The sequence below is a fragment of the Lonchura striata genome, chromosome 2, assembly GCF_046129695.1.
Source record: "Lonchura striata isolate bLonStr1 chromosome 2, bLonStr1.mat, whole genome shotgun sequence".
Classification (NCBI taxonomy): Eukaryota; Metazoa; Chordata; class Aves; order Passeriformes; family Estrildidae; genus Lonchura; species Lonchura striata.
The window spans coordinates 100,361,879-100,374,059 of NC_134604.1; the positions used below are offsets into that span (position 1 = coordinate 100,361,879).

At 39.6% G+C, this 12,181-nt stretch overlaps 1 long non-coding RNA gene across 1 annotated transcript in view; it reads left to right on the top strand.

Moving 5' to 3' along the window:
- LOC110471617 (uncharacterized) overlaps positions 1–5,199 on the top strand; it is an 80,995-nt gene extending 75,796 nt beyond the window's left edge. The window contains exon 3 of the long non-coding RNA XR_002465615.1: positions 5,104–5,199. This is a non-coding gene — a long non-coding RNA (uncharacterized LOC110471617). The remainder of the gene's footprint in view (positions 1–5,103) is intronic.
- The last annotated feature ends 6,982 nt before the right edge of the window (positions 5,200–12,181 follow it).

Below are 12,181 nucleotides of genomic sequence, written 5' to 3' on the forward strand. Positions count from 1 at the left end.
GCCACACAAGTCCTTTGTTCAGTTCTGAACCCCTCATGGCAAGAAGGACATTGAGGTACTGGAGCATGTCCAGAGAAGGGCAACAGAGCTGGTGAAGGGTCTGGAGTTCAAGTCTGATGAGGAGCAGCTGGAGAGGAGGCTCGGGCAGACCACATCACCCTCTACAACTGCCTGAAAGGAGGCTGTAGCCAAGTGGGAGTTGGTCTCTCTTCCCAAGTAACAAGTGACAGGGGAGGTTTAGATTAGATATTAGAAAATATTTACTCACTGAAAGGGTCATCAAGTATTGGAATAGCTGCCCAGGGAGTGTGTGCAGTCACCAGACCTGGAGGTGTTCAAAAGACATGTGGATGTGGCACCCGGGGACATGGTTTAGTGGTGGGCTTGGCAGTGCTGGGTTGATGACTGGAGTCAGTAACCTTAGAGGTATTTTCCAACTTAAATATTTAATTTTATTTTTCTAATAATCAGGGTTGCTCCATAGAATGGGGTTGGGATTTCTGTGGCCATGCTAAACTCCTGCACAAGCAAGGAATGTGCTGGAAGTATGGATGAGGCCCTTCAGAAGAGGTCAATGAAAAAAGCTGCCTCCTAAACAGGAGTAGAGCAGTGCAGGCAGAAGAACTGCATAGCAAACAATAATTTCTGAAAACTGTGCACACTTTCTAGTCTTCTGTTTTACTCATGTAACCCTGACTCTGCTGGTTTGTCCCTGGTTCATTCTGTCTTGTTTGTTTTTTACCCTTGGTGTGCTTCATGCCTTCCCTACGGCCTGTCTTTCAGCCCTTTGTAAAACAGCTCTTTCTATTTTCTTGTCCTTTGCACATCTCACTCCCATGTTTCCCATGTTTCTGGATTTCTGCTTGGTTTTCTTCTTCCTCTTTTTCTCTCCCTGTACATGGTCTCACACAAAAAAAAGGGGGTTCACAAAGAACGCTAAATATTAAAGGCATTGAGTCATGAGCTAACTTATTCTTTTAGTTCAGTATTTTTAATCCTAGGGGAGCCAAGAATAAAGCCAGAGGATGATCCAACAAGCCATATGACAGGGATGGGTAACTAGCTATCATAAGCAGTGATGACCATCTGGACACACATGTGGATCCATCTTTAAGGGCATTTTGTGTTGACATAATCTGGAATCATCTTTCCAGCTGCAGCTGGAAAAGAGAGTATGTTTATTTAACTCATCCAGGATAACAGTTTTTTATATTTTGTCCTATTGATCTGACTCTGAGTAGTTCAGAGCTGAATTAAGGGTATCATTATGATATAGCATAAAACACTCCTGGGATTTATTTCTTGATAATGGACTTCCTCAGCCAGGAAAGAGCATCATTTCAGGCACTCTCACATAAATCTGACATAGTTTTCCATTAGATTTGAGGGACTGCTCTTGCAGCCTTTCCAAACAGTAGAGCCGACTCCAGACCAGGATAACATGATTTGCTGCCCATGGAAATCTTGCTATCATTAAGTCACTGAGAGCTGGATTCATTGCACCTGATCAAGCAGCAATTAAAGATTTCTTACAAGTCCTAAGCTGTCTGACTGATTTAGCTACCAGGGAAGATGACCAGTGTTCCTCAAGGAAAGCACCCATCATCCTTGTTGGTGCCCTTGTACCATCCCCTTTCCAGCCCCTTTCACACCCTCCACTCAGCCACTGTCACAAATCACAACGTAACCCTCACTTGAGGACTGTAATCTGAACACTGATCACTTTGCTCCTTTTGTGACTGTAAAATCAACGGTCTCCACTGCGATGAATATTTACACTTTTAAATGGAAAATATTAGGTAAAAAATTGGAAATTTTCCAATGCCTAATGCTAATGTGCTGCATGTACAGTTGTGAATTTGTTGCCTGTTTTGATCAATTGGCCACTAATGAAGGTTACCAGCTTAGAAGAGGCCTCCCTTCCCCTGACTGATAGCCCTACTTCAATTTGTTCAAGGGCTTTGTTCAAAAGTAGAGAGACTAAGGAATAAGAAGCAGAACTGCTAATAGACTGAGATTTATAAAACATGACATTTTATTATATGTAATAAAATCAACCTACAAAACAAAGGCAAATATTAAATGATACAGTCATGCATTTTGTTATCTATGCAAATATTTTTAAACTGTGTCAGTTTTGATTTGGTCTGTGTAAGTTCTGGATGATCACATCCTTGGGAGAGAGAACATATTTCTTTTGCTCATAAGATCCACTTGTCATGTGAGTTATCACACAATCATATCTTCACCCACTTCCTTTAATGTATTTAGTTACATCTCTTCCAATACATCAGGGTGATTTTGCTTATTGGTGCATTTCATTGCTGTTACATTGCACACATTGGTTGCCATGACTTTTTTCTTTCAATTCTTCATTTTAATCAGCATTCCACGCATGTAACATCAGTCCTTCAGCTCATATAAAAACTAAATCCCAAGATATGCTTGCTTTTACAGTCTGTCAATCTTAGACACAAAATTTACTTTTGAACTTTCCCAATATTCAAGCGAGGCATGGCTCTGTGGGGTGTGATATATATACATATAAAAATATCTACAAAGCATTTCTAATTTCATAATCTATAACACTATAGATGTGTCCTCTAGCCTATGTCAAATTCCCTATGTCAAAACACATATAATTCTAGCTTATACCAGTAGTAAGGCTAAAGTTTAAATGTTTCTCTTTGTATCAACCTTGCTTCATTCCTACCTTTTCAAAATGATGAATAAAGAAAAGAAGAAAATATTAGTTAGTGTAGAGCAACTTTTGAAGTTAATATTATTGTATTTCACGAAGTCAGGAGCATGTACTTAAATGTGATACTGCTGCAATGTTGGGTAGAACAGACAGTTCTATTATCTCATTTTCACATAGTTCTCAAAGTTGCCACAGGGAAAAGAATGTGTTAGAATTCATTCAGTCCCAGAATTTGTCTGTCCTGAAGAACTACAGAGCTCAGCTAGCATGCATGGATGTCCAGAAGACTTGAAAGAGCTGGTTTGCTTGAGCAGTGATGGAGGACGCTGGTGGCAGATGTGTAATGGATGCACAGGAAAATAGGAAAATTAGCTGGGTTTTTTTCCTTCAGTTTGTGCTCAGAAATATGTTTCTTTACTTTCTCACTTTGGCATTTTTTAGTCCTTCATTCTACCATCGCTCTACCAGTATGATGATTCTTGGTTTGGTTTTTGAATTCCTTTTTTCCTCTCCTGTGACTCATCTCTTAAACAGAGTAGCATATTTCATTATCAGGCCATAATACCTGTGTTATACATTATCTTTTGGTGTCCTCCTTTCATAGTTTCTGGGGTAAAGGTCAGATTTTCTGCCTGCAGTAGCACAGAGTCCTGCTCTGAGGACTTGTGCATGTTCCATGTGGGTTTGGGATCCTGACGAGGCTGCCGGGCCAGGGCTGTGCAATGGATTTCCTGCACACGCTCTACAGTCTGTGTTGATAACTCTTGGAAAGCCCAAAATTAGTATTCTGGTCATTTAGTCACTTGATTGATGCATTCAGAACCACTCCACCAGGCTCCTTCCCTTCTCATCCTTGTAAAATCTTTTTTCATCATTTGCATTAGAAATCACAAGTTTGTCTCATTTTTGGGGGGTATTACAGGGTCTTTGCATTTATTTAAAAAATACATTTTGGATGGTCTCTGAGCTTACTTTTTTATTATCTGAAGAGTTGTTGCTAATGCCAACATTTCCTTGATTCCTGTGCTTTACAAATTATTGTACTTCCTATTCCTTTGAATATTTCTAACCATTGATCTTATCCCAAGAATCTTTCTACTTGCTAAAAGTACATATAGACTTTTCCCAGCCTCCTCTGACACTTGCCCTGCTCTCACCTTTTATGGTCTATAGCCCAGATAATGTACTCAGGGCTCAGAAGCCTGTTCCTATAAATGTCTCAGGCTAAAAAACACACCACACCCCAATGCCACAGCCCCAGCAGTGCCCCATTAAGTGTGGTCTGCTGTGCCGACTGGGAGACCTTCAGAGAATACCAGTGCACCTCTAGTCACAGGCACTGCAACTCTAAAATACATTGTTTAAGGGCACAGATCGCCCCATTCCTTTAAAGAGACAATTGTTTCAGCTGTAATTGTCCTTCACCACTTTCATATATGGATAGGAGATTGTTTACAACTCTGTTCTTTGTCATTTAGAACCTCTGAATTGACACAGTGAAAGTTGTTCATTCAAATTAATGTTTCTATTGGGCTCCCGCTGTTTTAAATGTTGCAGAAAATATGTTTTTCAAAATAGAAATTGGTTAATTTACCAGAAATAAGTTTTACTTACTATTCATAATTTAGAATATGTTTTTTTTTTTTTTGGACTTATATAATTCACACCACTAAAATTAATAGCCTCTTAAATTATCTTTTAAGCATTATATGATTTTCAATATATCCTTTTTAATCATGAACAGAAAAGTGCAATTACTATTCACTTCCTGATTTTCTCCTCATAACTACTACTTAGTCTGCATTAAGCCACTCCAAATGGGAGTCCTTCATCAAGCAAAGGAACAATGTCTTTTGTGACTGAAAATCATAATGATGAAATCCTGAATAGCACACACTTTGCTGTATAATCAGTTATAAAATGTGGCACATTATTTTTAGATACAGTACAGGAAGTTCAGCTGGGGCCAGTGGTCCCTCCCAACCCAAAATTGTTTGTGAACAGGCAAAGTGTCTTTTCTCACACTCCTTGCACAGGGGCCATTCCCAATTACTTCCCTGTGTTTCAATGCATCTGCCACATTTGTGGGGAGTCCCTCATCTTTCTAGCTCTGCCATGTGGACTAACTGGGTACTGTAAGAATACATTCACTCCCTCTATAATGTAGTGTAGCACCTATGTTTCCTGTTTACCTATCAGAGGGAGGAAGCACAGCGTCTTCCATGGTGAGTTTCATCTCACTAAATCTAGATGTGTGCAGCTTCCTTGACTTGAGGTGGGTTCCTTGCCTCCCTTTGCAGTCAGTGGAGAAGCAGGAATTTCTAAGACATAAGTCATTGCATCTCAACACAGACACCTGAAGTCAGACTAATTTCACTCTTGTTTTTTTCTCTATTGCCTAGAGGCAGTCAGACTTTTCATCAATTAGCTGGAGAACTTCATCCATCCCATTTTTTCTGGAAAATATTTGAACCAAGAAATTTTGAATCAACAGCTGCCCTGTCTTGGATGGAAAAAGGCACTCACTGCCTCTATTTAATGTGAGAAACAGATTTTGATAACAGCTTGGTGTTGGGTACATTTTGACTTCCCAGAAACTACATGTTTTATCCATCATGCACCGTGTCTGCAAAGTGATCCTGTCGCAGAGATGGGTAAGACTGTTCTGACCTCACACTTCTGGAGCCCTGGGAATGTCTCAGAGCCCTTCTGTGTCACAGTGGCTCTAGAGCCACCAGATATCACTGCCAAAATGTGCCATATTTTCCATGTTGTGCTAAAAAATCCAGCCAGAAATGTGTCCATTTCCTGTTCTGAAACCTGTTTATAGAGGATAACTTTCTGTTGGGTTTCTTTTCTGAGGACTATTCCCCTTTCCTGATAAAACTGGTACACTCAAAGGTCTGAAAAAAAATCCTTTTACTCCAGATTTTTAATGCAAATGTCTAATTTGGAGTTGAACTAGAAGAGAATGCTTAAATGGACTTCCCTCTCCCACCAGCCCTTTTCCTTAAACTTTTCCAAGCCAAGTACTCAGGTATTTGTCTGGGTATTTTGATGGAGGAAAAAATGATGGGAAAATTTATCTCTGTCTGGTCACAGTTTGAAAGTTTAAGTAAAGATGTATTTCACAGGAAAGGAACCAGAACAGAAAGCAGCTCAGTGAGCATCAATGCCACTGTGAGCTAATTGAGACTATAAATGAGCAGTGGTGGCTTTTCTGGAATATTCACTTTAGTGAATCTGTTTCATCAGGTAGGTCAGGAACAGGGGTCATTCAAGACTGGGTCATTAAAATCACAGTGTAGGAAATTCCAGGTAAGGACAAACTGTGGAGACTGAGCCTCTTATTTTTGGAGAGGCAATGGAGGAGCATTTATTTAACTGTTTTTACAAGACCAATCCCAGTGTAGATATAAATTCCACTGGTAACTACATGAAACTGTTTCTTCCTAGGCACGTTATCTTTTTAGTACATATTCAATAGCTCTTTATTGTCATATTTTTCTCATTTTGTCTACATATTTTACCTCCTACAGGCTATTGAAACCACACACTGGAGACAGAAATATTTGCTTCTTCCCATGATGCCTATGTTATGTGAGATCTGTTAATGACTCGTATTTTTTGTATACCCAGTAAATGAGTGGGGATCCACTTTCCAAAGAAGGATCTGAGACACAGCTATTAGAGTTAAAAACATGCATTAATTTTGAGTACCCAATCAGAGATACTTTCCACCTTACTTTTTCAAAGCCTTATATAGCAAATTCAAGCAACAAATCTGAGTGTTCAGTGTTTTGATAGACCTGATCACAGAGTTTCATATCACATATCACAGAAAATGAGGAACATCTTGACCATATGTGAAAAGCTCACTGTATGCCTTGAATGCCCTTGCACAGGAACATGGTGGCAGAGGCAATAATTGTAGCTGATCCTCCACAGCATCACTTGGCCATTCTTTTTTCCTCCAAGATGTTCCTGCAACTCCTCCAACCATCTTTAATAAATGTGTCTGAGATCTTAGAAGGAGCCATCTTCTCTACTACATATCTGATATTTATGCCTTGAGAAGTTTAATTGTGTTTTGACTGAGTAGGTGACATTAAGCCAAAATGATAAGTAATCATATAATTGAAGACTTCAAAATAGTGTTCAAGAGAGCTGTAATCCCACTGCACTGACAAGCTGAATTCTAGCATTCCTTTGTTCTGAAGCATTTTCCACTCCATTTGTTCACAGGATATTGTTCCCATCATGGCTGGGTACTGTGGTTGGATCCACTGCAGCACCTCAGTTGCAGCTCCTGGACTGGCTCCTGCCCTACATACGTCACCACAGCCTGGTGGGACACCCTGGCCATCATCTCACATTTGTTGGCTTGAAGTACAAGATGGGTGCAGCTGAGATCCTCAACCCTGACTGATGCTGTGGGGGGGGTCTGACTCCTCCCAATGCCCAGTCTCCTCACACAGTCACCATTTCTTCCTGACCTGGCTTTCTTTTCCCTGCTCCCTCTTTCAGCCTCAGTGTAGCCACACTGATGTTTCCCATCCTTGACTCAGCCCAGGCTGATCTGGACCTGTAAGGGGATGAATTCTTTTGTTGTTACACAGGGAATGAGACACAGGGACTGGGACAAGTGGCTTCACAGAGTAGCTGTTACAGAGTGAATATTCAAAGGTGAAGAAATCATTAAGACACAGTTCCCAAAACCCTGAGCCACAGGGCCTGGATTACAGCTGATTAATCAACATTGCTTCATAGTGCTTAATACTGAAAAACAAATTATCTTTTTGTCTTTTTTAGGATTTTTTTCCTAGTTGTTTTCTTCATTCTCAGAAGTGGCTCATCTACTTTGCCTGAAACCTCTGAAAAATATTTAGCTTAGGGTGGGCACATAACACTGACATTTAGAGCCTGAAGCATTCATATCTGACAAAGTTAAAAGCAACTGAAAACAGGATATTGTAATAGGAAACAAAATAGGAATACCAAACTTAATAATAAGCTCTATCACCTCTGCCTATTGTAATGAATGACTCAGAGAAGGTAATTCAAAGGACTCTCGTTTGCCCTTTCTCAGAAGACGAACAAGGCAACATTAAATGAAATGCAAAGGCTAAAGGGAAATACTTCTCAGAGAGAATGCAGCACCTGAAATTCACTGTCAGGTGATAATGCTGAGAACAAGAGTGCTGCCATTCACAGAAGAATCAGTTCCACATAATAAGAATACCTGCAATTGATTGATAAGACACATTCATAGAGAACATTTTTCTTTATGCTTGAGGACATGGCAAGTGCTAACTGCCTGAAGAAGAACTTTTCCTAACAGATTATGTGGCCACTGGGATTATCAGATCTGCTTCTCCAAAGTATTCAGCACTGCAGTTGAACATGTTTCAGCTATGAAGTATTCAAAACTACCAGTTCATTCACGCAGACCTAAGCAGTCCTCTCAGCCAGTGATAGATGGGTGGAGGGGTAGGGTTTTGGGGTTTTTTCCAACCTAGGAGCAATTTAAAGGGAGACAAGTTGCTCTGCTGAAATGATGAAACATGGATCCTCTCATGAATTAAATAATTGCAGTTTTAATATCAACATTCAGTGTTCCCAGAACAGATTAAAAACACAACTATTTATTTAAAATATAACCTATTTCCTTGATCAGCATCTAACCAATGTTTTAAATTGAAACGTATGTCCTTTTCATCAGACATTGCATGATATATTTCAAAGGAAGAAACGTCAAAACCACCTTTCATAGCAAATGTCTAAAGGCAACACACACTTTGACTGCGAACTTGCCACCAGCTATTTGCTGTCACTTATCTAACATACTATTGAATACATACTACTACATCATACGTGTCATCAGTGCTACAGATGACTAGTAATAAAACATACAGTATGATTTCCCTTACAAGCTGCTCTGCCTAGTCTGATATGATGGAAATGTACAGGAATTTTGTTTAGAACTTATTCTTCAGATAGATCTCATTGTATTTGTTCAATAATGAGCCTTGTATAAGCAACTTCATTTCCTCTGAACCACAACAGCTATCACACACTAAGTGTGAATTCATTATAGATTCACTCACCATTGTCAAATTGTAACATATATATTCTTTCATCTAGGTTTTTTTAAATCAAGTAAATCACTAATTACAACGAAAAGTGCTACAGATAGTCTTATTCTTAAAAGAAAGAAGTTATTCTGTAGGTTAGTTTAAATCAGTATTGTCTCAGCAGTTCCAGCTGGGATGGAAATAATCTGAATAATGAGTTTGTCTCACTAGAATATCTCAGTGTTCTGGTAGGCTTCAAAAATAATACTTGTATATAACTCAAGTTATATATAAATAATATAAATATTACCAAACTATCACTTTATTCTTGTCATGAGATTAAAAAAAAATTTAAAACCACAAATTAACCAAAACCAAAAACACAAGCAAAAGTGAAGAAATATCTACATATCTGGGATTATTCATATAGTTTTAGATTAATCAAACCTTTATGTGTGATTTTGGTCAAAAACTGATAGAATCATAAAAAATCCTGAGCCAGATGGGACTCACAGGAATCACCAAATTCCAGCTGCTGGCCCTGCACAGGACAACCCCAGGAATCAGTTCCCATGCCCGAGTGTTGTCCAACTATTTTGTGAATTCTGGCAGGCTGTGCACTTCAACTCCAGCACTAGCTCCAGTGCCCAGCCACTCTCTGGGTAAGAACCTTGTCCTGTGCCCAGCCTAGATCTCTGCTGACACAGGTTCCTGCTTTTTCCCTGGGTGTGAATCGGAGCAGTTCATGTCTCTGTCACAGCCCCTGCTTCTCCATGTGCTGGGGCACAGGGCTCCTCAGTGTAGGGCAAAACTCTCCTTCTCTGAGCCAGAAATGGCCTCCTGCTCCTGATTTTGACAAGATGTGCAAACAGGATGGAGCAAGCAGAACCAGTGTGTGCTGTGTCTGTGTGCCTGCTGCAATCTGGAAATGAAATCAGCACTGAAATTGTAAAAAATGTTGAAACACCCACAATTAATAACTTAAAGGCACTCAGGGGAAAAAAACAAACTTGTTCAATTTATGGGGTATTTACAGGACCCTTTTCATGTCAGAATCTACTGTTCCAAAAAAAGCAAATAACTTGCCTTATCCATTCTTCCAATGGGGTTTTCTTGGGGGTTTTATTTGGTTTGGATTTTTTTTTTCTGCACTGAATAATCAGTGTAGTAATTCAAGTCACTGAAGCAAAGCTGAGTAAGTGCAGCAAGGAGGTTGAGACTACAAAAATCTTCTGCTGGGCTACATAAGCACGAACAATATGGGTACCACTTCACTGCTATTTCATGTCACCTGGTGTCACCCTCAAGGCTAAATTATTTGGGATTTTCTTTAATTGGCAGTAAAGTCAATTGAATTTTTAAAATTTTAGTTATATTGACATTTAATTATTCATTCTAAGGGTATGATACAAAATATCTGGAGGAAAAAGGATCCAGAATTAACTGACAATGCTAATACTGTCAACAGAAAAGAAAATATTTTCCTGATATTTGAAAGGAGAAAGAAGTCATCAATATTTTACAGACAACAGAACTGAGCAGGATATTATATATATATATACACACACACATATACACACATATATATACACACACATATTCAGCTAGACCTCTATAACTGTGAATATATGTGCATATATATATGTGTATATATATATGCATATGTAGGTATATGTGTATACACGTAAAATACACTAAATCACTGGAAAACACAGATAGTTAATAATCTGGAGATATTCTGTGGAAATCCATTTTTTTTTCAAACTTATCATGACCAGTACTCCAGGATAATTATCTGACACTAAAGTGACACCAGGGAGAAAACAGAAGTGAATATTTTCCTCTTCAGTTGCAAAAAATATGCAGAATGATGGATATATTTCCCTTTTTCCTGGGGACCTGGCTGAAGGGGTTCTCACCTCTGAATATTTAACTCTATTACTATGGACTAATTGCTGCCATTTCACTTAAGGTAGTCCACATGTTTGTGAGGCACACAAAGGAAATTATCATGGTGAAAAATAATACACCAAGTTAATTTTTTCCATGGATATTACTAACCCAAATTATTCCAGCATCTTGGGTCATACAGGAACAAGGAGTTGAAGGGAGCAATAAGGTTATTTTGGCGGCAGGATTGCACAGGTACAGAGGGAGACACTGAGGACCACACATGTAGGACAGAGAGTTATATATATATATAACTGAACCAAATGGATTGAAATGACTTTGCAAACCCTGAGAGCAGTTGGGAAGCTGAGGGAGGGAGGTGGCAAAGAGAGCAGCAGGTGACAGACACCCTGTGCCCGCCAAGGACTGGTAACTCCTGAGCCCTTTCTCACCCCAGCCACCTGCCTTTCAGCTGCTCAGGGTTGCTCTGGTACTTCCAGAGTGATTCTAAGATACATTCAATGAAAACAATTATTGTGCTTCCTTTTGCCCACCATATTCTGGCTGCTAAGCAGACATCAGGTTATGCTAGTTTACAACACCAGAGCATCCCTAACCAGTTGTGTTGCTTGTGATTTAGAGCAATCCAGTTGAAAAAGGTTTGGAATCCCATTTGCAAAAGCCCTGATATCTTCACAGAAAGGGACCTTAAAAATAGAAGTACTGCCCAGTGCAGATATCACTTGCTAATACAGATGACTCATTGCACTGTAAAAAATGTAAGCAAAATCTTATATGGAAGTATCAAGAAAGCCTTTAGATCAAACTATGCCACTGTGTCACTTCTGAGGAATCTGTACATTACAAGATGTCTTGTTGCTACTTCTGATTTTGTGTAATTTGCAGCCAACCCACTCCTGTTCAGTCAGTGATACTTTTGGTTCAGCACATCAGCTGGGATCAACCAGCACAAAAGCACTCCCATCAGTGGAATTACACCAATCTGCATTCACCATGTGGCCTAAGGCAGTTACCACATCTCTTATGTCAATAGTTACAATTTTACTTCTGTTAGCTTCACATATCTGTGACATACCAGCTTCTAGACATCACAGCTTGTTTTATTTCTGATTCTTGCTGCATATGGTGAAGTGCCTGGGTATTTTGGTACAGTTTGACGTGCTTTGGAAGTGCTAAATGGCCCAGTCTCACACAGTTAGCACTACTCCAGCAGCCTGTCTAGGAGCATCATCTTAGGCTATACTCAGCTACGGAGGATTGCTTGGGTTTTGTTTACTGTATGCTACAAGAAACCTGGATTTGAACTGTTCTCCATAAATGTGAGTTTGTAGATGACTGCATGGCCATATGGGTCTGGAGACTTCTGGAAGGGGAAACACCCTCAGCAGAGAGCTTCCCCTGCCCCCACCATGCTCCTCCATCAAATTCCCAGATCAGACCACCACACAAGATTTTCTCACTGCCCAACTAATACTGACATGGAAAATTGCAATTT